General features: G+C 38.0%; 1 protein-coding gene across 11 annotated transcripts in view; it reads right to left on the reverse strand.

Annotated features, from left to right (window-relative positions):
• The window catches only part of CNTN4 (contactin 4), a 956,080-nt gene that overhangs the window by 525,424 nt on the left and 407,558 nt on the right, over nt 1-23,098 (reverse strand). For 3 of the 11 annotated variants that reach the window (XM_068558514.1, XM_068558516.1, XM_068558504.1), the window contains exon 1: nt 19,543-19,773. The exons of 5 other annotated variants lie outside the window; for them this stretch is intronic. The gene's annotated coding sequence lies outside the window, so the exon portion shown is untranslated. Of the gene's footprint in view, nt 1-19,542; nt 19,774-20,681; nt 20,717-20,901; nt 20,937-21,012; nt 21,158-23,098 lie in introns of those variants that run through there. 3 more of the 11 variants (XM_068558507.1, XM_068558512.1, XM_068558513.1) reach the window with 3 other exon arrangements.

Below are 23,098 nucleotides of genomic sequence, written 5' to 3' on the forward strand. Positions count from 1 at the left end.
ATTCAATATTTAACTCTACCAGAGAGGTGACAATATTTATCCAAGTAACACAGTTACTTCACCACCACCTAGATTTTTCAATAATCACCACACTATTGTCCTCATAAAAGTGTTCTGGGAAAATTATGTTTGAAATAAGTCAGTAAGGTATGACAATCTCACAAAAATCAGTTTTGGTTCCTTAGGTTAAGTTATACTCATGTCATAGCCTGTTTATGTCAATATCATTGCTGTCTGGGTGTTTGTTCATTTGTTTTAATGGGAGTGATTTGATATCTAATATACATTAGGTTCATTTCATAGGTCAATGGAGCAAGTGGATATCCTGGTTTTTGTGGGTGGGCCTGACAGGTAATAACTGAGAAGAGAAAATGAAAACTTGAAAGTACATATACTGATTACAAAGAGCACTGAAAAAGTCTGTATTCAAATAGAAGTGAGGGGCTTCCCTGGTGGCGCAGTGGTTGGGAGTCTGCCTGCCAATGCAGGGGACACGGGTTCAGGCCCTGGTCTGGGAGGATCCTGCGTGCCGTGGAGCGACTGGGCCCGTGAGCCACAACTGCTGAGCCTGCGCGTCTGGAGCCTGTGCTCCGCAACAAGAGAGGCCGCGATGGTGAGAGGCCCGTGCACCGTGATGAACAGTGGCCCCCACTTGCCACAGCTAGAGAGGGCCCTCGCATGGAGGGAAAGAAAAGGAAGGAAGGAAGGAAGGAAGGAAGGAAGGAAGGAAGGAAGGAAGGAAGAAATAAAATAAAAAAAAATAGAAGTGAAAACTGAAACCTTGGAGTGGAGGAAATACCAGGAAGAGACACATATTCCAAAGAAGAGGAGAAGCAAGGTTTCCTACATCGGAAAGAGCTGTAGAAAGAACTGCGGCCAGAATTAAAATGGGAGGACAAAGTACCCAACTCTGAGGGAAGAAATGCCGTCAGAAATACTAACAAAGTTGTTCTTTTCTCTTGAATTTCAATAAGTAAAAGCACCTTTTCGACAACTGGTTCTTAGGAAAATACACTAATAAAATTTACGTTTGTAAATTTGACAGCTATTCCTATTTTTAAAAAGTTATCAAAAAGAGCCATAAAGGACATAAGAAAAATCTAACTCTTTTTATTATATAGACAAGGTATTTTACAGATGAGGTAAGCCTGGAGAGTTCACATTACTTGCAAAGATAGAATAAGGTCAAGTAGGAATCCCTAGGTCTGCAACACCGATTTTTTTCAGGTACCTAAATCTTTATTTATACACATGTCCACACAATGACCTAATCCTCCGACCATCAATTTTAAATATGTTTATAAAAGGAGACAACAACAACAATGAATGCAAACAAAAAGAAAGTTTATCCTCATTTACTATCAGTCCCAAAGAGTAAAATGGCAGCTTCTGACAAACATTTCTGAGGTGACAGGAAAGGGAGCAAAAAGGAGGCCAGTGTAACAAACCACTTAAAACCTCAGAGGACATTTAGATAAAATTGGAAATAAGATCGAGGCTTTTAGGTCACGACCCTCAGCTGCAGAACAGTACCAAGGGACTTGTGATGACCATAAGGAATCCAGAATTCACATCAACAATGCACAGCTAAGACCAGAGGGCAGACAGCAGAAGCAAGAAGAACTAAAATCCTGCAGCCTGTGGAACAAAAACCACATTCACAGAAAGATAAACAAGATGAAAAGGCAGAGGGCTATGCACCAGATGAAGGAACAAGATAAAACTCCAGAAAAACAACTAAATGAAGTGTAGATAGGCAACCTTCCTGAAAAAGAATTTAGAATAACAATAGTGAAGATGATACAGGACCTCAGAAAAAGAATGGAGGCAAAGATCAAGAAGATGCTAGAAATGTTTAACAAAGACCTAGAAGAATTAAAGAACAAACACCTAGAAGAATTAAAGAACAAACAGAGATGAACAATACAATAACTGAAATGAAAAATTCACTAGAAAGAATCAATAGCCGAATAACTGAAGCAAAAGAACGGATAAGTGACCAGGAAGACAGAACAGTGGAACTGACTGCCACAGAACAGAATAAAGAAAAAAGAATGAAAGGAAAGGAAGACAGCCTAAGAGACGTCTGGGACAACATTAAACACAACAACATTCACATTATAGGCGTCCCTCAAGGAGAGGAGAGAGAGAAAGGACCCGAGAAAATATTTGAAGAGATTATGGTAGAAAACTTCCCTAACATGGGAAAGGAAATAGCCACCCAAGTCCAGGAAGTGCAGAGAATCCCAGGCAGGATAAACCCAACGAGAAACACACCGAGACACACAGTAATCAAATCGACAAAACTTAAAGACAAAGAAAAATTATGAAAAGCAACAAGGGAAAAACGACAAATAACATACAAGGGAACTACCATAAGGTTAACAGCTGATTTCTCAGCAGAAAATCTACAATCCAGAAGGGAGTGGTATAATATATTTAAAAGTGATAAAAGGGAAGAAACTACAAGCAAGATTACTCTACCTGGCAAGGATCTCATTCAGATTCGACAGAGAAATCAAAAGCTTTACAGACAGGCAAAAGCTAAGAGAATTCAGCACCACCAAACCAGCTCTACAACAAATGCTAAAGGAACTTCTCTAAGTGGGAAACACAAGAGAAGAAAAGGACCTACAAAAACAAACCCAAAACAATTAAGAAAATGGTAATAGGAACATACATATCGATAATTACCTTAAACGTGAATGGATTAAATGCTCCAACCAAAAGACACAGCCTTGCTGAATGGATACAAAAACAAGACCCATATATATGCTATCTACAAAGACCCACTTCAGATTTAGGGACACATACAGACTGAAAGAGAGGGGACGGAAAAAGATATTCCATGCAAATGGAAATCAAAAGAGAGCTGGAGTATCAATACTCAGATCAGATAAAATAGACTTTAAAATAAAGAATGTTACAAGAGACAAGGAAGGACACTACATAATGATCAAGGGATCAATCCAAGAAGAAGATATAACAATTATAAATATATATGCACCCAACACAGGAGCACCTCAATACATAAGGCAACTGCTAACAGCTATAAAAGAGGAAATCAACAGTAACACAGTAATAGCGAGGGACTTTAACACTTCACTTACACCAATGGACAGATCATCCAAACAGAAAATTAATAAGGAAACACAAGTGTTAAATGACACAGTAGAACAGATAGATTTAATTGATATTTATAGGACATTCCATTCGAAAACAGCAGATTACACTTTCTTCTCAAGTGCGCACAGAACATTCTCACATCTTGGGTCACAAATTAAGGGATAGATCACATCTTGGGTCACAAATCAAGCCTCTGTAAATTTAAGAAAATCGAAATCATATCAAGCAACTTTTCCGACCACAACGCTATGAGATTAGAAATCAGTTACAGGGAGAAAAACGTAAAAAACACAAACACATGGAGGCTAAACAATGCATTACTAAATAACCAAGAGATCACTGAGGAAATCAAAGAGGAAATCAAAAAATACCTAGAGACAAATGACAACGAAAACACGACGATCCAAAACCTATGGGAGGCAGCAAAAGCAGTTCTAAGAGGGAAGTTTACAGCAATACAAGCCTACCTCAAGATACAAGAAAAATTTCAAATAAACAATCTAACCTTACACCTAAAGGAATCAGAAAAAGAAGAACAAACAAAACCCAAAGTTAGTAGAAGGAAAGAAATCATAAAAATCAGAGCAAAAAAAAAATGAAATAGAAACAAAGAAAACAATAGCAAATATCAATAAAACTAAAAGCTGGTTCTTTCAGAAGATAAACAAAATTGATAAACCTTTAGCTGGACTCATCAAGAAAAAGAGGGAGAGGACTCAAATCAATAAAATTAGAAATGAAAAAGGAGAAGTTACAAAAGACACCGCAGAAATACAAAGCATCCTAAGAGACTACTACAAGCAACTCTATGCCAATAAAATAGACACCTGGAAGAAATGGACAAATTCTTAGAAAGGTATAACCTTCCAAGACTGAACCAGGAAGAAATGGAAAATATGAACAGACAAATCACAAGTAATGAAATTGAAACTGTGATTAAAAATCTTCCAACAAACAAAACTCTAGGACTAGATGGCTTCACAGGTGAATTCTGTCAAACATTTAGAGAAGAGCTAACACCCATCCTTCTCAAACTCTTCCAAAAAATTGCAGAGGAAGGAACACTCCCAAACTCATTCTATGAGGCCACCATCACCCTGATGCCAAAACCAGAGAAAGATACTACAAAAAAAGAAAATTAAAGACCAATATCACTGATGAATGTAGATGCAAAAATCCTCAACAAAATACTAGCAAACAGAATCCGACAACACATTGAAAGGATCATACACCATGATCAAGTGGGATTTATCCCAGGGATGCAAGGATCCTTCAGTATACGCAAATCAATCAATGTGATAAACCATATTAACAAGTTGAAGGAGAAAAACCATATGATCACCTCAATAGATGCAGAAAAAGCTTTTGACAAAATTCAACACCCATTTATGATAAAAACTCTCCAGAAAGTTGGCATAGAGGGATCCTACCTCAACATAATAAACGCCATATATGAAAAACCCACAGCAAACATCATTCTCAATGGTGAAAAACTGAAAGCATTTCCTCTAAGATCAGGACCAAGACAAGGATGTCCACTCTCGCCACTGTTATTCAACGTAGTTTTGGAAGTCCTAGCCACAGCAATCAGAGAAGAAAAAGAGATAAAAGGAATACAAATTGGAAAAGAAGAAGTAAAACTGCCACTGTTTGCAGATGACATGATACTATACATAGAGAATTCTAAAGATGCCACCAGAAAACTACTAGAGCTAATCAATGAATTTGATAAAGTTTCAGGATACAAAATTAATGCACAGAAATCTCTTGCATTCCTATACACTAACTATGAAAGATCTGAAAGAGAAATTAAGCAAACAAGCCCACTCACCATTGCAACAAAAAGAATAAAATAACTAGGAATAAACCTACCTAAGGAGGTAAAAGGCCTGTACTCAGAAAACTGTAAGACACTGATGAAAGAAATCAAAGATGACACAAACCGATGGAGAGATATACCATGTTCTTGGATGGGAAGAATCAATATTGTGAAAATGACTATACTACCAATAGCAATCTACAGATTCAATGTAATCCCTATAAAAATTACCAATGGCATTTTTTACAGAACTAGAACAAAAAAATCTTAAAATTTGTACGGAGACACAAAAGACCATGAATAGCCAAAGCAATCTTGAAAAAGAAAAACAGAGCTGGAGGAATCAGACTCCCTGACTTCAGACTATGCTACAAAGCTACAGTAATCAATACAATATGGTACTGGCACCAAAACAGAAACATAGATCAATGGAACAGGATAGAAAGCCCAGAGATAAACCCACGCACCTATGGTCAACTAATCTATGACAAAGGAGGCAAGGATATACAATGGAGAAAAGACTGTCTCTTCAATAAGTGGTGCTGGGAAAACTGGACAGCCACGTGTAAAAGAATGAAATTAGAACACTCCCTAACACCACACACAAAAATAAACTCAAAATGGATTAAAGACCTAAATGTAAGACCAGACAGTATAAAACTCTTAGAGGAAAACATAGGAAGAACACTCTCTGACATGAATCACAGCAAGATCTTTTTTGATCCACCTCCTAGAGTAATGGAAATAAAAACAAAAATGGGACCTAATGAAACTTCAAAGCTTTTGCACAGCAAAGGAAGCCATAAACAAGATGAAAAGACAACCCTCAGAATGGGAGAAAATATTTGCAAATGAATCAATGGATAAAGGATTAATTTCCAAAATATATAAACAGCTCATGCAGCTCAATATTAAAAAAAACAAACAACCCAATCAAACAATGGGCAGAAGACCTAAATAGACATTTCTCCAAAGAAGATATACAGATCGCTAAGAAGCACATGAAAAGCTGCTCAACATTGCGAATCATTAGAGAAATGCAAATCAAAACTACAGTGAGGTATCACCTCACACCAGTCAGAACGGCCATCATCAAGAAATCTACAAACAGTAAATGCTGGAGAGGGTGTGGAGAAAAGGGAACCCTCTTGCACTGTTGCTGAGAATGTAAATTGATATAGCCACTATGGAGGACAGTATGGAGGTTCCTTAAAAAACTAAAAATAGAATTACCATATGACCTAGCAATCCCACTACTGGGCGTATACCCACAGAAAACCATAATTCAGAAAGACACATGCACCCCAATGTTCACTGCAGCCGAGACATGGAAGCAACCTAAATGCCCATCAACAGACAAATGGATAAAGAAGATGTAGTACATATATACAATGGAATATTACTCAGCCATAAAAGGAATGAAATTGGGTCATTTGTACAGATGTGGATGCATCTAGAGACTGTCATACAGAGTGAAGTAAGTCAGAAAGAGAAAAACAAATATCGTATATTAACGCATATATGTGGAACCTAGAAAAATGGTACCAGTGAACCAGTTCGCAGGGCAGAAATAGAGACAGAGACATAGAGAACAAACATATGGACACCAAGGGGGAAAGTGTCTGCGGGGGGGTGTTGGTGTGATGAATTGGGAGATTGGGATTGACATAAGTACACTAATATGTATAAACTGGATAAATAAAAATAAAAATAAATAATAAATAAATAAAATAAGGTGCTTTTATAAAATTGTATTTCCTCCAGTAGTCAATTTCTACTTGGACAACTTTGATTTTTAAAAAGTACAGATACTAGGAATGACTCTGACTTTGATATGTCTTTTCCAAGTATGAAAATTGTAGCCATATAAAGGATTTGTCAAAAGACCCAGAAGAAACTATCTGACATACTGTGAAACATCAGCCCTTTTTACTCCTCCAAACTCTAAGAATTATAAGAACTACTGGAATAGAGTACTCTCAGTCTCTCTAAGAATATGTTTTGGTAGAGAACTGAGAAATTGGAGAGAAAGGAGAGTGTTGGGAGGGGAAAAGGGCATGAGGGCTGAGTAATGGAGAGAACCATAGTTCCAGGCATGTGTAAAATTTGTCAAAGGTGTGGGTGAGAGTATAAAGGAAAACTTCACTAAAACCAACAGTATATACTGCACAGTTTTGTCTTGTGCTGGCTCTCATTCTTAACTGACGTACTTAATTGACTTGTAAGTCACATTGTAAGAAACCTGTCTTAAGACCATTATTTGGAGTAGCAATAGGGGTGGCGGTATAATGTTAATTTCTATTTCCATGTGACATTGTACATATATTCCATCACTGCTAAAAAAGAATTGAATGATATTGCTCAACCATTTCCTTCATTACACAGTGTATCTGTCATATTCACCTCTAAATACATATTTTCAATCCTTTTAGAAAGTAGACACTCGATACTGATTCTGTTCCAGATCACTTGTTAGTAATGACACTTATTAAATGGAAAACCTTGGCCTCGCCGAGACGAAAAGCAAATAAAACATTCGTGACAAGCTTTGCAAAATACAAACCAATGTATATTTGTGCTTGGTGTTCAACAACATTAAATCATGTACGATAAAGACATGTCAGTAACTTGTATTTTAAGTAAAATACCTGCATGTTTGATTTTGGAACACACTGAATGAAGATTACACACATGACTTTTACAGACATATATGAATTTTAAAATGTTTTTGACTAAACGTCTACTGACAATGTTCAATTTACTAAATAAGATTTAGTCAGTTGCTTTTTTGCACTCTTTCATCATTCAGGTCAAGGAAGATAATTTTGTGGCAGTGGCAGTATCTTATATTTATTTTTTTCCTTTCAGAACACTAACATGTTTATATCCTTCCTCTAACCTATTTTCAATTGGAAAAAGAAAAGGTAGTCCCAGTAGAATACCTGCAAAACATCAAATACACAGGAGTGGTAATCAAATGCAATCCACACAGCCTTCCAAGGTGCACACTGCATGAATAACATCACTCTCCCCAGTGCATTCATTCAGCCTCCTTTCAAATAGGTGTTCTGATACCGGTCATCACATTCAATGATAGTAAAGATCTATTTCCAATATGGGCATGCTTTACAGTCTCGACTGGCACTTCCCAGGATGAGAAAATACAAGCTTGATACCTTTTTGCATCTATAACTTTTGGGTTTTACAGACTGGTTGACAAAGCCCACCCACAGTTTTCTTTATTGCCATGCAAATATTCTAAGCCCCCAAAAGCCTGAGCTGGGATTCAATTAGATTTTTTCCCCTGATATACTAAGTAAACTTGTTTATCAATATACCATATCCAGGTTGCATGTATTTTGCTCTTAATAAGAGGAAAGGACATATTCTTTGTTTCGTTTTTTATAGACAATTTAACTTCTTGTCTTGTATTCAAATCCTTAATCATTGGATGGTGTGCCACTATTGAGTTTGGAGGAGAAGGACTAAAGCTTTAGGAGATACTTATTTTCTAGAGAGTAAAACACTGAAGAGGTAGTTTAGATGAGTAAAACGATTCATTGAGAAAGAATTTTACTTTATAGCATTTAACATATTACCTTTAAAACTTCACCATATTTCAGGGTTGATGAAGTTTAAACATATTAGTTAAAAATCTTCAGTTTGGACCCCAAAATGACACTCCCAGGTGTACGTCCACACAAAAACTGTAGTCAAATGTTCATATAGGCATTATTTACAATAGGCAAAAATGTTAAAACAACCCAAATGCCCATTAACTGAAGACTGGATAAATAAAATGTGGTATATCCATGCAATGGAATATTACTGGGCCATAAGAAGAATGAAGTGCTGACACATGCTACAACGTGGATAAACCTTTAAATCACGATGCAAAGTGAAAGAAGTCAGTCACAAAAAATCACATATTGTATAATTCCTTACATATGAAATATCCAGGATAGGCAAAACCATAGAGACAGAAAGTAGATTAGGACTAGGAGAGGGTTTAGGAGAAATGAGGAGTGGCTGCTAATAGGTATAGGGTTTCTTTATGGAATGATGAATGTAGAGTTGACCCTTGAGCAAAATGGGTTTGAACTGTGTGGGTCCACTTGTACTCAGAGTTTTTTCAATGGTAATACTACAACACTATACGATCCACTGTTGGTTGAATCCACGGATGTGGATCCTTGGATACAAAGAACCAACTACAAGTTATATGCAAATTTTCAACTGCATGGAGGGTTAGCACCCCTAACCCTCACACTGGTCATGGGCCAGCTGTATTCTAAAATTGATTCTGGTGATGGCTGAACAATCCTTTGAATATACTGAGAACACTGAACTGTACTTCCTAAATGTGTTAATTATATGGATTATGAATGAATAACTCAATAAAGCTCTTTAAAAAATATCTGGTTGAGAATTTTTTCTTTCTAATTTTCACAGTCTTTTCAGCAAGGTCATACATTCACAGTGGGTTTTAACAATAGAAATCTTTTAAAATAGAGAAATGATTTTTTTTTAATTTATAAAAGGAGAATTGCTTTGATGAAAGTTGAAAAAGGTAGTTATTCACCTTGATTTCTAAGTACTCAGATGACTACCTAAATATCCACCTATTATGTGAGGACTCTGGGTAAAATAAGGGTTAGGAGACCTACACTGGTCATGATATTTGCACCTCTTGGAGACAATCTCCATGCTGTTGTTTACTCTCTGTTGCCTTCCTGATCTGAAAACCTCTTCATATGACTCTGGATTTTATTACAGGGGTAACCTTTTGTATGTTCAAAGCCAAGGTCGTGTCCCTTCAGCTCAAATCCAGTCCTGAGGCATAAATCTTTCAGAAAAGATCCTTCCACACTTGCATCACAAAGACTCTGACACATGTCACAATGAAGCAACTTCCATTAAGTTGCAGCAATGAATGTCCCTTCACTTGACGGACTCTGAAAAATTGTTCTATCTTTCCCCATTCCCATGACAGCTGTCACCATGTCATATATAGAGAAAAGTTTAAAAAAGAAAGGCCTCTTGCTTTCCCGACCGTTGTCACCACTAGCGGCAACATAATATGCAATGTTACCAAGGGGAAATAAACACTGTATAAGAAACTAGACAATGCCTGTATTGGAAAAGCCCACATTTTACTTTCTTAAATGGTAGGATCAAAGGGAAACAGTAGTATCATTTATAATATTTCAGAATATCCCCTATGGAGTATATCTGTCCTGTCTCCAGTATACATCTCAATTCCTATGGTTCTGGAGAGAGCATCTATCCCAGATAAAGCATTCAAAATATTTCACTTCACATATCTTTAAATAACTAACCACAAGACTTGGGTGTCAGGGAAAGATGCATCAGATCAATTTAGGATGGAAGGCAAAGATTTAGGGCGTAAAGCAGTGTAACATAAAATGAGGCAAAATTTTTTTTTTTTTTTTTAAACTTTGGGTTTATTTATTTATTTATGGCTGTGTTGGGTCTTCGTTTCTGTGCGAGGGCTTTCTCCAGTTGCGGCAAGTGGGGGCCATTCTTCATCGCGGTGCGCAGGCCTCTCATTATCGCGGCCTTGTTGTGGAGTACAGGCTCCAGACGCGCAGGCTCAGTAATTGTGGCTCACGGGCCTAGTTGCTCCGCGGCACGTGGGATCTTCCCAGACCAGGGCTCGAACCCGTGTCCCCTGCACTGGCAGGCAGATCCTCAACCACTGTGCCACCAGGGAAGCCCAAGGCAAAAACTTTTAACTTGACAGGTTGATAGACTTGTTGATCTAATACATTTTCTTTTCTGATTTCAAATAACAATACAGTGATAAAAAGATGCCCAAGAAAGAATTCCTTAGTTATAAAATTCAGTGTGGGTGGAAGGAGGAGTTCAAACTGGTCTTTACTCTTATTATTCAAATGCAATGCAGACCCCCCCCAACACTGGTATCATTTGGGAGCTATCTATAAATTCAGATTTCAAGCCTCACTCCAGTCCTGCTGAATCAGAATCTGCATTTTCATACTTTAATGTCTGAAAAGCACTGTCCACGCTATTTTATCACTCGTGTCACTATTCAATGTTTGGATTCTTGGGCCATGGAAACAATTCATTTCTTACTAGTTACAGCTATTAAGTAATATTGACATGAGAAAAGAAATGTAATGCAACACAATACATACCCTATTGTTAAATTAACTAAAAGTTCAAAACATCAGATTTCTCATGTGACAGCTATGCTAAAGCCTTAATACTGAGGGCAGGTTAAGAGATATTCTAAATCAATTGATATCTAAGACTACATCATTTGTTAGAGTCTCTATGGAAAATGAAACACGCTTGTTAATACTGAGTACAGATCTTTAAAATACTACATCACTTTGATGCTGAGGCAATTTGAGGTTGATGCTTACACAAATGTGACTTTGCCTAAGAAGGTGGCGTTTCTAGATGATGAAAAGGAAGGGGCTTGTATTGTGCTGGCAGGTAATGTAACATGCTTTGAACTGGCCAGTGATGTATTTCATGTATACAACAACTGCTTAGGCAGGCCACATGCATACCCAATTCAATGATGTCTGTAGAGGATTTGCCTGCCTGGTAATGGTAAAAATAAACCCTTGAGTGCTCTGTGTTTAATTAAGGAAGCAGATTTGGAAAGCCATTGAGCCTTTAGGTTCTTAACATTAACAATCATCCAGCTCATCACTTCCTAGGATCACACGAGGTCAGGACCACTGTACCAAAGCTCAGAGACAACGTTCTGTGGTGATTGAAGCACTACTACTTCTGTGCCTCTGAAAAAAAAAATGACATCAGATGCCCACACAATTAATCACTGAAGAGTGTTCAGCCCTCAGAAAAAAGACAAAGCTGTCATCTCCTCAGTAAATCCCTCTAACTGGCTACTTCAAAACTTAGGTAAGCTCCCAGGTTACCAAAGGGAAGTTAAAAGGGAGAGAAAAGTCAATAGCCTTGGGGAAAGAATTGATAAGGCAGACAGGCACTATATATTCTAGTACCTATTTTCATTTTACACACTAAAATGAAATAGTGCACTAAGAGCCACTTTTCACTTAGTTGGCATAATATTTACTTCCTAATTATTATCTTTAATACTAACAGCACTTTGCAGTTATAAAAACATCTTGTTCCAAAAAGCTCAAAATGTTTCCTCACATATCAATTCAACTCTGCTTAAGACCATGTCTCAGGGAGGGATGGCTGTACCCATACCAATGGTATAAATATAGTTATACATAGGTTTCAAATTAGTCAATTCGATCGACTCCATCATTTAAGGCAGGTGGAAAGGAAACATCTAAGAAATGAGTGATTTGTTGGGTAGATAGAAGTCCAACTTTATGCACAGAAGTGAAAAGAGGGGAAGGTCTGCCTTAGTAACTTGGGTGCCTTGTTACAAAATGCTACTCTCAAACAAACATACAAACAAGAAGTCTGCTTCAGTGATTCAGCTATTTTAGGCCAACATAATTCTGAGTTCACAAAAACATCCAGAAAATTGTTTTGTTCCTTTACTTCATATGGCCTGTATAGGATCAATTTAAATACCATAGAAGTACTCTTAGCTGGAGAAATGAGCCAGAAGAGCAAAAGGAGGCAGTGGAGACTCAAAGAAAAGTCACCAAGGTCCCCAGCACAGCCTACAGAACCTCTCCTTCCCTCTTCTTCACAGATTTTGCCCAGTGAGAATGGGCACACTTTGATAAGGACAGCAACTTTCTGTGTGTTTTATTCATCGCTGTATCCCTACACCCTAGAGCAGAATGAGGTAAATAGTAGATAATGTTAAAATGAATGAATGAATGAATGAACTAGGCTGGCAATCATGAAGATGGGCCCACCTGCTGATTCTGTCAGCTGCACGGTAAGCAAGAAAAATGCGAATGCCTAAACATCAAAGCATTGTGTTCCTTTAGCAGATACAACCTGCAAAACGTCTGTTGTAAAACTACATAGCATATAGGCTGTGTCCCTGAGGTGAAAAACAAGTGAAAATTAGACCATCTTTTCTAATGTGATGTGACGTGTCTAATCTCACATAATGCAGATGTGACAGAAGCATCTGCAGGTTTCCTCTACCTGCCTGATTAGATACGTACTCTGTGTCTGTGCAAAGTTATTATTTTTTTTAAAAAAGGAAATAATCATCAACGTATCCCTTTCAGTAGTAGTGTAAATCATGTTTGGCAACGTTAGTGCCAAATTTAAATACAAAAATTACATGTTAGTAAAACCAGTCACTGTAATTGTAGTCTATCAAACTGAATAACAGGTATATTAGATCTACTTATTTATTGAATTCTGTGTGATTAACACCATACTTATACCTGTAAAATAATGAGTTCTTAAATCTGACCCCTACAAATTGACAATCTGGAGACATATTAGGATCTAAAGAAGCTTTGTAGGAATCCTAACACGTTTTGTTCTAGTCTCCCCTTAACTTCCTTTCTAAAAGTGCATAGAATAACTTATACTAGAGGATGTAAACTATGAGTATAGATTTGAAAGCTGTCTCTAGCTTTGAAACACTGAAAAAATAAATAGAGGTATTTAACATGGGTGACGTGTAGCAACACTGAGCACACAATCCTACATGGCACTAAAGAGAGATGCTTATGCACTGTCCTCAGCCAACCCTGTGGAGGCTCTATTTTCTGACATCTGGTCTACCTCACTCATTTATGTTTTCAGCCTGGTATCAACAGGCCCTTTCTTTGGGCTTTCTGGCTCTCAGTAGCTTTCTAGTATTATGGCATGATCATAGAATCTAGAGAGCAATTCAAGGGTTACTCTCTTGCCAGAGAAAGAGCACCATGGTGTTCTGGAAATTCTACACTCTATTCCTAGTCACACTACTTACTATTTTAGATAAGCCCCTAGCCCTAATAGAAGAGAATCAGACAAGACAATCTGTAGAACATTTCCAGACTTAACATTCCATGGTTTCTTGTCACTGTTTCCCCATTTGCTAGGGTGGCCGTTCTTGACCTATGACAGGGTCACCTGCATGTCCCCATTACACGTTCTGCTACATACGAGAATGCCTTCTAAAATTGTTAATCAAAAATACTTTTAGAAAAACAGTTTATCAATGTACCCTTGCCCTAAGCAATTATATCTGTAAAATAATATATTTTATTTCCTAGTTACATATTTTTTTCTTTTAACATATCCATTAAAAGTATCTATCTATATCCTAAAGTCATCAGAAATTCCATCAGCGGTATTTGCGTCACACTCTGGGAGAAACTGCCATGTGGAGCCCAAAGTTTACTAAAATGGATATTTTAGAGAAATTATCAGAGTCTTAGCCAGGCTTTCAAACAGGTTCCTAACTCTATCTTTCAGATAATTTTGATATTGAATACCTTCAAATACAAACTCAAGACTGTTTCCCAAGGGAAATATTTTAGTCTATCATTTTACATGAATATCTTGAATATTACTCACGTGTTATGAAATTAATTTGGGAAAAAATACCACTGTAACCAATGTATCATTCAGCCATACCCCTTGATGAACATCAAAAATTTGCAGATTTTAGCTTTGTTGTATACACACACACACACACAAACACACACACAGACATACACACACACACACACACATGCACACACACCACTTAGCTGAGAAACTGTTTTTCTCCTAATAATTTAGGTAAGCATGTTTAAAAGTAAAGTCATTTTTAAAGCTTTCACATCTCTTAGAGGTACTCGCATGCCACAAAAGGTACTTTCAACAAGAAATATAATACTACAGGAGAGGTTAACGACAGCAATCCACTGAATACCCTGGCGGATTCCTGCAGGGAGAGGTAGAGGGGGGACTCCAGGGAAGGACTGTGTCTAAATCTGCTGCTTTTCTTTGCTCTCAGCACAGCACACAGCCAGACAGCTGGATGGGAGGAAGAGTCACACACCTTAAATTACCAGATTCACAGTTAACACACACATCATAAAGATGCCAGAGACAATGTTTGAACACATGATTTGTTCTCTTCTGGGAGATGGTGCTTGTTTCCCCACCCGGGGCCAAGCATCATGCCTACCAACCTGAAAGGTGCACAAATGCATGGAATTCTAAGCAGCAGGAGGCAAAGTTCTTGCAAATGACTGTGTATAATTAGTGACGTGACTCATTTAGAGGCTCTTGTCCGGTAGAAAAGGGCATTTATCTGACTGCTCCAGAGACCTAAACATTTTACTCTGGATACGATGCTTAGTAGAGGAAAAGTGAGGTGAAATGATTTCAAGAAGTCCTTCCATATCATGGCGCATCATGCCCCACAATAAGAACGTTAAATTCACTTGTGAGCGGTTGAAGTGATTTAATAAAATCAAACTCCTAAAACTTCCTGGTCACCTCTCCTGGTACTCTTTGAGGTCATACACATAAATGGTGAGCGGGTGTGTGTGGGGGGGAGATCAGAAACATAAAAATTGATAGAAGAATCAAGACAATTCACTAGCAACCTGCATGGACAGCTACACAATGTTTATGAATACTTACCACATGAAACATGATACCCATATACGCTATTCCAGAAGTCCTCACTAAGTAAGACAATTCACACTGATGCCACAGTACACACTCCATTGACGATAATTCTATTTTTAAAACTTGTTTGGACAGTTAAGAGCCAAAGGCATTCCTTTTTCTCTGTATCTCCTCACTGATTTAAATTTCTGAATCATTTGCACAGTAACTTAGCAATACCTATGCCAATTAATTTGGAATTAGTCCCAGTGCCCTGACACTTGGTATTTTTTCACTCACTCATCACAATACCCTCTCTCCTCTACTTCCTTATTTACGTTGTTTTTTTTTTTTTTTTTTTTTTTTTTTTTGCAGAGCACTCAAATTTCTATCCCTTGATATAGGGTTTCCTTCTGGCAAGCCTTAAATCTCCCTCCTCGAGTCCCCTTTGCCGAATGCGTGGCACAGTCAGCTTCTCTAAGTTCTGTCATAGCCTCAGAATCTGTTGCCCTGCATTTTATATCTAACCACAGAAATACTTTAGTCCCTTGCAGCTCCTTCTGATATGCTCCCCTCAATATTAAATCATCCTGGTCCTTCCTAGAAACAACAGAGAAATTTCATGCTGATATGCAGAAAGACTCTCATTCCTACGTTGGAATATAAGCAAAGACAGGAAACCATGAACAAAACCTACTGCCACGTCTGAGACTGATTTACAACTTTACATTTTTAACTACACAGTAAAACAGTCTGATAAACCACTGGAGCTATTAACTAGGTGATACTGAATTGAACATCTCAAGTCATCAGATCCACTGGTTTAAAACCAAAAGTAGTGCCCCTGAAGCTGCCCGATAACTTATAACCAGGGATTTGAGAGCCACAAATTATCAGACATATCTGTCACCATAATATTTTTTGCATAGAAATAGTACTTAAGTACAAAATCATTTTGGTCATGGAACGATGCACAACTATAAAGCTGAGGAAATATTCCACGTTACTGATTCTACTTACTACCGGGCCCGCCACCTAAAAAGTCAGGATATCTACCCAATTTTATGAGATTTGGAAAATTAATTTTATACTCTGCATGGATCACATCAAATACAGTCTATGAGTTCAATAAGGAATAACATTAATATTCAAAATAAGCCACATAGACAGAGATTTCCTAATAGTAAAACTTGAGAGAAAAATTAATATTCCAACTTATATTTAAAAGCTGCCCTAACACTACCCTTTTCTGGAATAAGCAGCAAAGCCCATCCAAGCTATTAATGTCATCGAATGGTCACTTAAAATCCATCTCATAGTACACACACTGGATGTTAAGAGATATATATATATATATATATATATATAAATGTTGTCAAGTGTTAAGTAGAATATTAGCCTGCAATTATTTTGTGCCATTCCAGCTATTCAGTCAATGTGTATGCTCACTTCATTTACAAGTGAAAGAAACAAAAAACAGTCATCCTTGTATTACAAATATCAATTCTGAAATTAATTTAGCTTCTTCCAGTACTTGTAGCGAAGGTGATCAAACAAAATTTACTCACAATTGGGTATGAGTACATCAAAAAGCCCCAGAATCATTAGTGATGGTTCAGTAACTTCATCATTTGTCAATTTTTTAACTGACAGTCTTATCTGGTAATGAACAGTTCTGAGATTACAATAAACATAGAACGAAGAAAATTTTCCATGAGGTTTTTTTCTTTTAACGCTCTTGGATGCTACAAAGTTGCCCGCATGATTATGCTGTCAGGTATATATTTCATACTAAAATCATTTATGGCTTTTTATTTTCCATACCATTTAACAAGACTGTCATTTTTCATGGAAAAATAAGATCCTTTGGTGAACATTTTTTTCCCTTTTTAAAAATCAAGCTCTTTAATATCCTGCAAAACTGAAGTGGATTCCCATTTGTGAAATTTTGTTTTCGTTTTATTTTTAAATTACATGTTGTCAGCTGAATACATTAGGATGAATCCTGCTTAGTCACCTTCAATTTAGAATATAAGATAAATTATTCTCTTACTTTAAAAATTAACATGGGAAATCTACACACACATATATACACACCCATAACTTTCAGTGTGCTTTCTGCACACACCTGCCTAGGACTAAGTAAATATAATACACAACAGAGCAGTGTATCAGTGTATCAATTATACCTCAATGACCTCTCATAAGAAAAGGTGACAAACAAACAACTTACGCAAAAGAACAGGCGATCCTAACCTTGTTTCTGTTTGACTTTAGAATAAGTCACTAATGAAAAAACAGAGAAGGGAGACAGGAAAAAAGGGAACCAGGGACAGGGTAGAAAGAGAGGGAGTGGAGATAGAAAAAAGAAGGAAGGAAGGAACGGAGGGAGGGACGGAGGAAGGAAGGGAGGGAGGGAGGGAGGGAGGGAGGGAGGGAGGGGAAGGGAAGAAAAGGAGGAAGAAAGAAAAACAAGAATCCAATTTGTTTTGGATGACAATTATATCACATTTTGCCCAGTCCCGAGGCAATTTGAAGGGCTATCAGGAGTGAGTGAGAGGCTAGGATGAGGTGTCATGAGATCATGGATTTTCCTAACCTAGAGAGTATCTTAGAAATCATACCATTTTACAGGGGATACTGATGCACAGAGAGGCGAAGTGCCTTGTTAGAGCTTGCACAGCAGCTGAAAAGAGGTTAACTTAAGCGTCTGCTGGGCCAGGTGAAAACCTAAGGAGCAGACACTGATATTGCAGAGTCGAGGTTTACTAACATTTAAAATCATCCCCCAATTTTTTAGGTTATTAAAGTCATGCTTTTTCCATTCAACCAGATTCACTTTTGAACGTCTCGTGGAAAGAGTTTACAGAACTTCCTGCTTCACCTCACATTTGCGGGTGCAACCCATCAAGCAGGGATAGGGTGCGGTCTGTATGCAAAAGGGACCTGCTGACAAATGCTGCTGAGGATGCTGTGAAGTTCCCCCTGTGCTTAGCCCAGCAGCTCTGGGACAGACATGACAGTGAGCCAAGGGCCCAAAGCACAGCTGCCAGGGGGCTTTTCTCTCTTGCTGTGCCCCTTCTCACAGGATTCTTTACTTTGTTCAACTCTAGCAGCTTCTGGATGCTGAGGGAGTCCTGAACTGGGGACAGCCTGGAAATTATCTACAGGGCTCGTTTGGTGGATTTGTACTCACGCTTGCAAACGCATAGAGAGACAAACTCTTTTTACATACAAAATGCAAGACTTTTCTTTTATCATCTTTTATAGCAGTTAAAATTTATTTTGAAGGCCAATCAAATCTCCATGACTTTAAAAGCCCCTATTACAAGGTATATGTAACACCCATCTGGCCTCCCCATCTGTCAAATGACCAGACCCTAAACTAACCCCTGAAGCATCCAATCCCCTTTTCTACAGATTAAGCATAACTGAGGAGACAGTGTCCCAATTTTTATTAAATAGTTAAAATATTTCTAACTAATAGGAGCACACTATAAATCTTGCAAATACCTCTTGGAGCTTTGAGGTGACCAGCCGCAAAAAAAAACTGTTTAACATCACAGGAGTTAACATTTCTAAATGTTTGAATGGAAAAAAAGAAGTCAAACTTAACTACTTCAGAAGAATACTTCTCTACAAAGGGCAAAAGTTCCTGCTAAATATATACATACACACACACACACATACATATATATGTGTATATATACACACACATAAATATATATATAGAAGAATTCAGGAGTCACACACAAAATTGAAATTCAAAAGAAAACAGCACGTACTAAATTATTTAGACACAAAACAAACGATTGTACAAAAATCACTGGACCTTAACTACTTCTATTTCTGTTCCTTACATCATTTTAAATAAGATCACACCTCTGCGAGATCACATACTTGCACTAGTTAGAAAAACACAAACTATTATTTAAAATATAGCTGAGACTTCCTCAGTAACCATCACTCACACAAGTCAGCTCAGTTTGGGAAGAAGGCATGAGGCCAATCTTTTGCTTAGGGGAAATGTAACTAACCATCAAATCCACTTGCCATTATTTCAGATTTCCATATTTCAGACCCTGAAACACACTTACTTTTTTCCAGAGAACAGAATTCTCCTCAAGGACAGCAGCCCTGGGACTGTTGGCTACCCAGAGGTACCACGGCCATTCTCCTTCTGCTTCATCTTGCCAGATGTTAAGCGCTCTTTATTGGTTTGTTAACTTTTCCCCTCCAAACCTCAAGCTCTGAAAATGCCTGTGCTCATGTACACTGCCATCTATTTTGAGTCTTCTCCCCCTTGCATCATTCCCCTCAACCAAATCTAATGAGAATATCCTCTGTCCTCACCAGTGAGACACTTTGATACTTCACAGCCTGTGGTTTCTCTCTGCTTTGAAACTTACTGCCTATTCAGAAAAATTGTATTTCCACTCCGGAAACTGCGGGATCCTCTGGCTCCATGGACTCAAGCTCAATGAGGGCACTTCGATTCCCCTTTGCAGATAGGAATGATTTGAAGTTCACTTTGGTCCACCTCAGCTCTGGCCATTGGTTCAAGTGGTTAAAGCCTCTTATATTCAAATTCTATTCTTACAGCAGCTCAATTATCCTACTTTCAATCCAGGAAGAAAAGTGTGGTTTATATTTAGGTTAGGGGAAACCCAGACCAAAAATCCGTATATCCTTTTCCACAGTGATAACGATCTTTAATTTCACTAAGCCATTGATCATTTGAAAGACACCATGCAAACATTATTAACAATATTAATTTCTAATACCATTTTTAAGATGAATTCATCTTGCATAGATAACAAGTACTAATTTGATAGGTTGCATTTGGAGACATATGAAAGATAAATGAACCCAGAGCTGAACTGATAATTTTTGCTTTTTTAAATTTCACATCTCCATAAAAAGTAGTGCATTCAAAAGCAAAAATGGGCTAAACGTAGGCTCTTATTTTTCAATACCATCCCTCAGAATGAAAAAAGAGACATATACTTTATGTTTGCAAATATTCCTAATAGTTACCCCCACCCCTGGCAAAGTTTCTAAATAGCATGCAACTGAAAAACAAGAGAAACTTTCCTGTTTCTGCATTTCTTATTAGCAGGAGAGAGCCATAAAATAAACTATCTTAAATAAATTCTGGAAACACTGACACAAGCTTCTTCTATACAGAAATGCAAGTAAGATGATCTCTTTACATATATGCATTACTTCTACTTACATTTTTCTGGCAATGGCCAAAGATACAGACGATAAATATATGCTCTAGCCATGCTGAGCACCACAGACAATGCACCCATGCTTCCAAATTTCAAACAAAGCCAATAATTTTTAACTTCTATAAAAGCATTCTAAAAGGTCTCTTATTTCCTTGCATGAATCAATTATAAAAGAGATCTGACAGAAACAGCAAGCTCTAAACAGATTACACTCTGTCTCACCAGCTTGATTCAACAAAGAGCGATGGAACAGAAAATCAAATGCAGCTTGCAAAGTCACATTCACATGGAGCTGTAGGGAGGAAGAGGGGGAGAGAAAAACCTGGTACTTACAGACTGCAAAGTAAAATGTCCCAGTTTCGCTTTACATGTTACAGCAAATCAAACAGAGATTTCAGCTCTCAGCAAGTCCCTGCTTCCACTACGCTGATCATCCACGCAGAACAGGCCCTTATGGATTGCTTAGGCAGCTGGGAGATAATGGGACCATATTCTCATCTGGGACTAGAGATGCTGAACTGCTCTCCGCTGTGCACTGCATGGCTCTCCGCCAGCATTAATCAAGGAGGACCCAGCTTCGTGGCTGTGTTCCCCAAAGGATCGACATAATTAGCGCATGAATCAAAGACGCACACTGGGAGAATCACACACATCTCTAACTGGCTCTGCTCACATCGAACCTGATTAGGAAATCAACTTGGTTCCCCGATCAAATGTGTTCAACCTTTCAAAGATATGCGGAGACTCGCACAGCTGTTTATAGGTTTCAAGGGGTGGGGTAGAGATTAAGGCTTCCTTCCCAATGGGCAATGTATGTAATTCCTCAACTACAGAATACAATTACACTGGTTGTTCGGTATATATGGTGGGTTTGCCCTGTGATTTGGTTTGTCTGTTAGGGCTACTTGCAGCTCCCAGGAAGCTTACAGGCTGCAGCATTTCCCCTCTGGATTATATGGGACATGTGTGCGTATATTCTTTGCAGATCTAAACTTTGGGGAGACTGGTTAGACTCAAGATAGTCTCTCTGGGGGCATTTTATGTCTCCAAATATATGCTTCTAGAAGCATAGAGTCCTAGAAGTCCAGGGCATTCAAAGCAGAGGGTCTGGCATGGAACTCAGGACACCAAGTATTCAAAAAGGAACTGGTAATATTGATTCCGCTTGTGTAACTGAAAGAACACTCTTCTTTACTCTGTCTGCATGGTGATACAGTCAGGAGTCGCAAACTAGTAGCCTGTGGACATGCTTGGTTCGGCAAGAGAGAGATTTTAGAATTTGAATGTGAACATTTTTAAACAGAACATGTGTTCTGCACTTTACCAAACCTGTGCCAACTCCTGCTTTTGCTCATATACGCTACCTGCCAGCCCTTGAAGATATTTGCTTATGTAAATTTGACCTTAGTTAAGCAAGTGTGGGTTAGAGATGTAAGACTTTCCATTTCAGAGAAAGGAGACTCATCTCTTGTGTCACTCATCAAAGGCTGTGATTAAGGCACCCATGTGATAATTTAAAGTTCCAACACACACAAAAAGCTGCTTATAATTAATAGGCCTGTGTGATAAAGACAGGGCAGATGTTGGGAGGAGAGAAAACCTGAGTTCTTATGCTCATCTTGCTACAAAAATCGGATGACCTATAATATGACTGCACCTCTCTGAGCCTTGTTTTTCTCATCTGTACAGTGGGGCCTTGGTCCAGATCTCTGAGGACTCTTGCAGATAAGACAGTCTACTACTGTTCTAAGAGCTAGAAAGTGGATCTCCGATAGAATAGTGTTTACACTTCATAGCAGCGACCTGAGGAACAGGAATGAAATAAAGGTATGCTTTTTTTTTTTTTTAACTGTCCTCAATTGGGAGGTCTCTGTTACCTTTGAGGGCCCCATGAGAAATTGGCTAATACGCAGCTGTTTTAGAGAACTAGAGGCAGTATGATCTATGTGAGTAAATTATAAATGTGTAAAAGGAAAAAAAAAAGGCCGGCCAGAAAATGGTTTTGGCTATTTCTACACAAACTATTTCTGCCTGAGAGTAAAACATCTGGATGAAGAGCCAAAAGTCTGGTCAAAATGTTTTGTCTTCATGGTGTCAATCACCAGATACTTTGATTTGTGGGGAAAGAGTCTTTTTATATTTAAATGGGATTATTCCATCTTACTTTCTTACACTCTTACTATCCAAAGTAAAGAAAGATAGGGTTTCTCTTCACATTGTCAGTCACGCCATCTTTTGTGGGAAAATATGTATCGTCAAGGTCAAGACAATCCAAACTGTCCTAGGGTTTTGATACTGGTCTCAGGGAATCACAGAAAAATGGATCCACACTTTTCTGATGTTTTACTGAATAACTAGAAAACTAACTCACCCAAAGGACACAAGATTTTGCAAAAGATGCATGCTACCAGATCTTTCT

This window comes from Eschrichtius robustus, chromosome 12, assembly GCF_028021215.1.
Source record: "Eschrichtius robustus isolate mEscRob2 chromosome 12, mEscRob2.pri, whole genome shotgun sequence".
NCBI lineage: Eukaryota > Metazoa > Chordata > Mammalia > Artiodactyla > Eschrichtiidae > Eschrichtius > Eschrichtius robustus.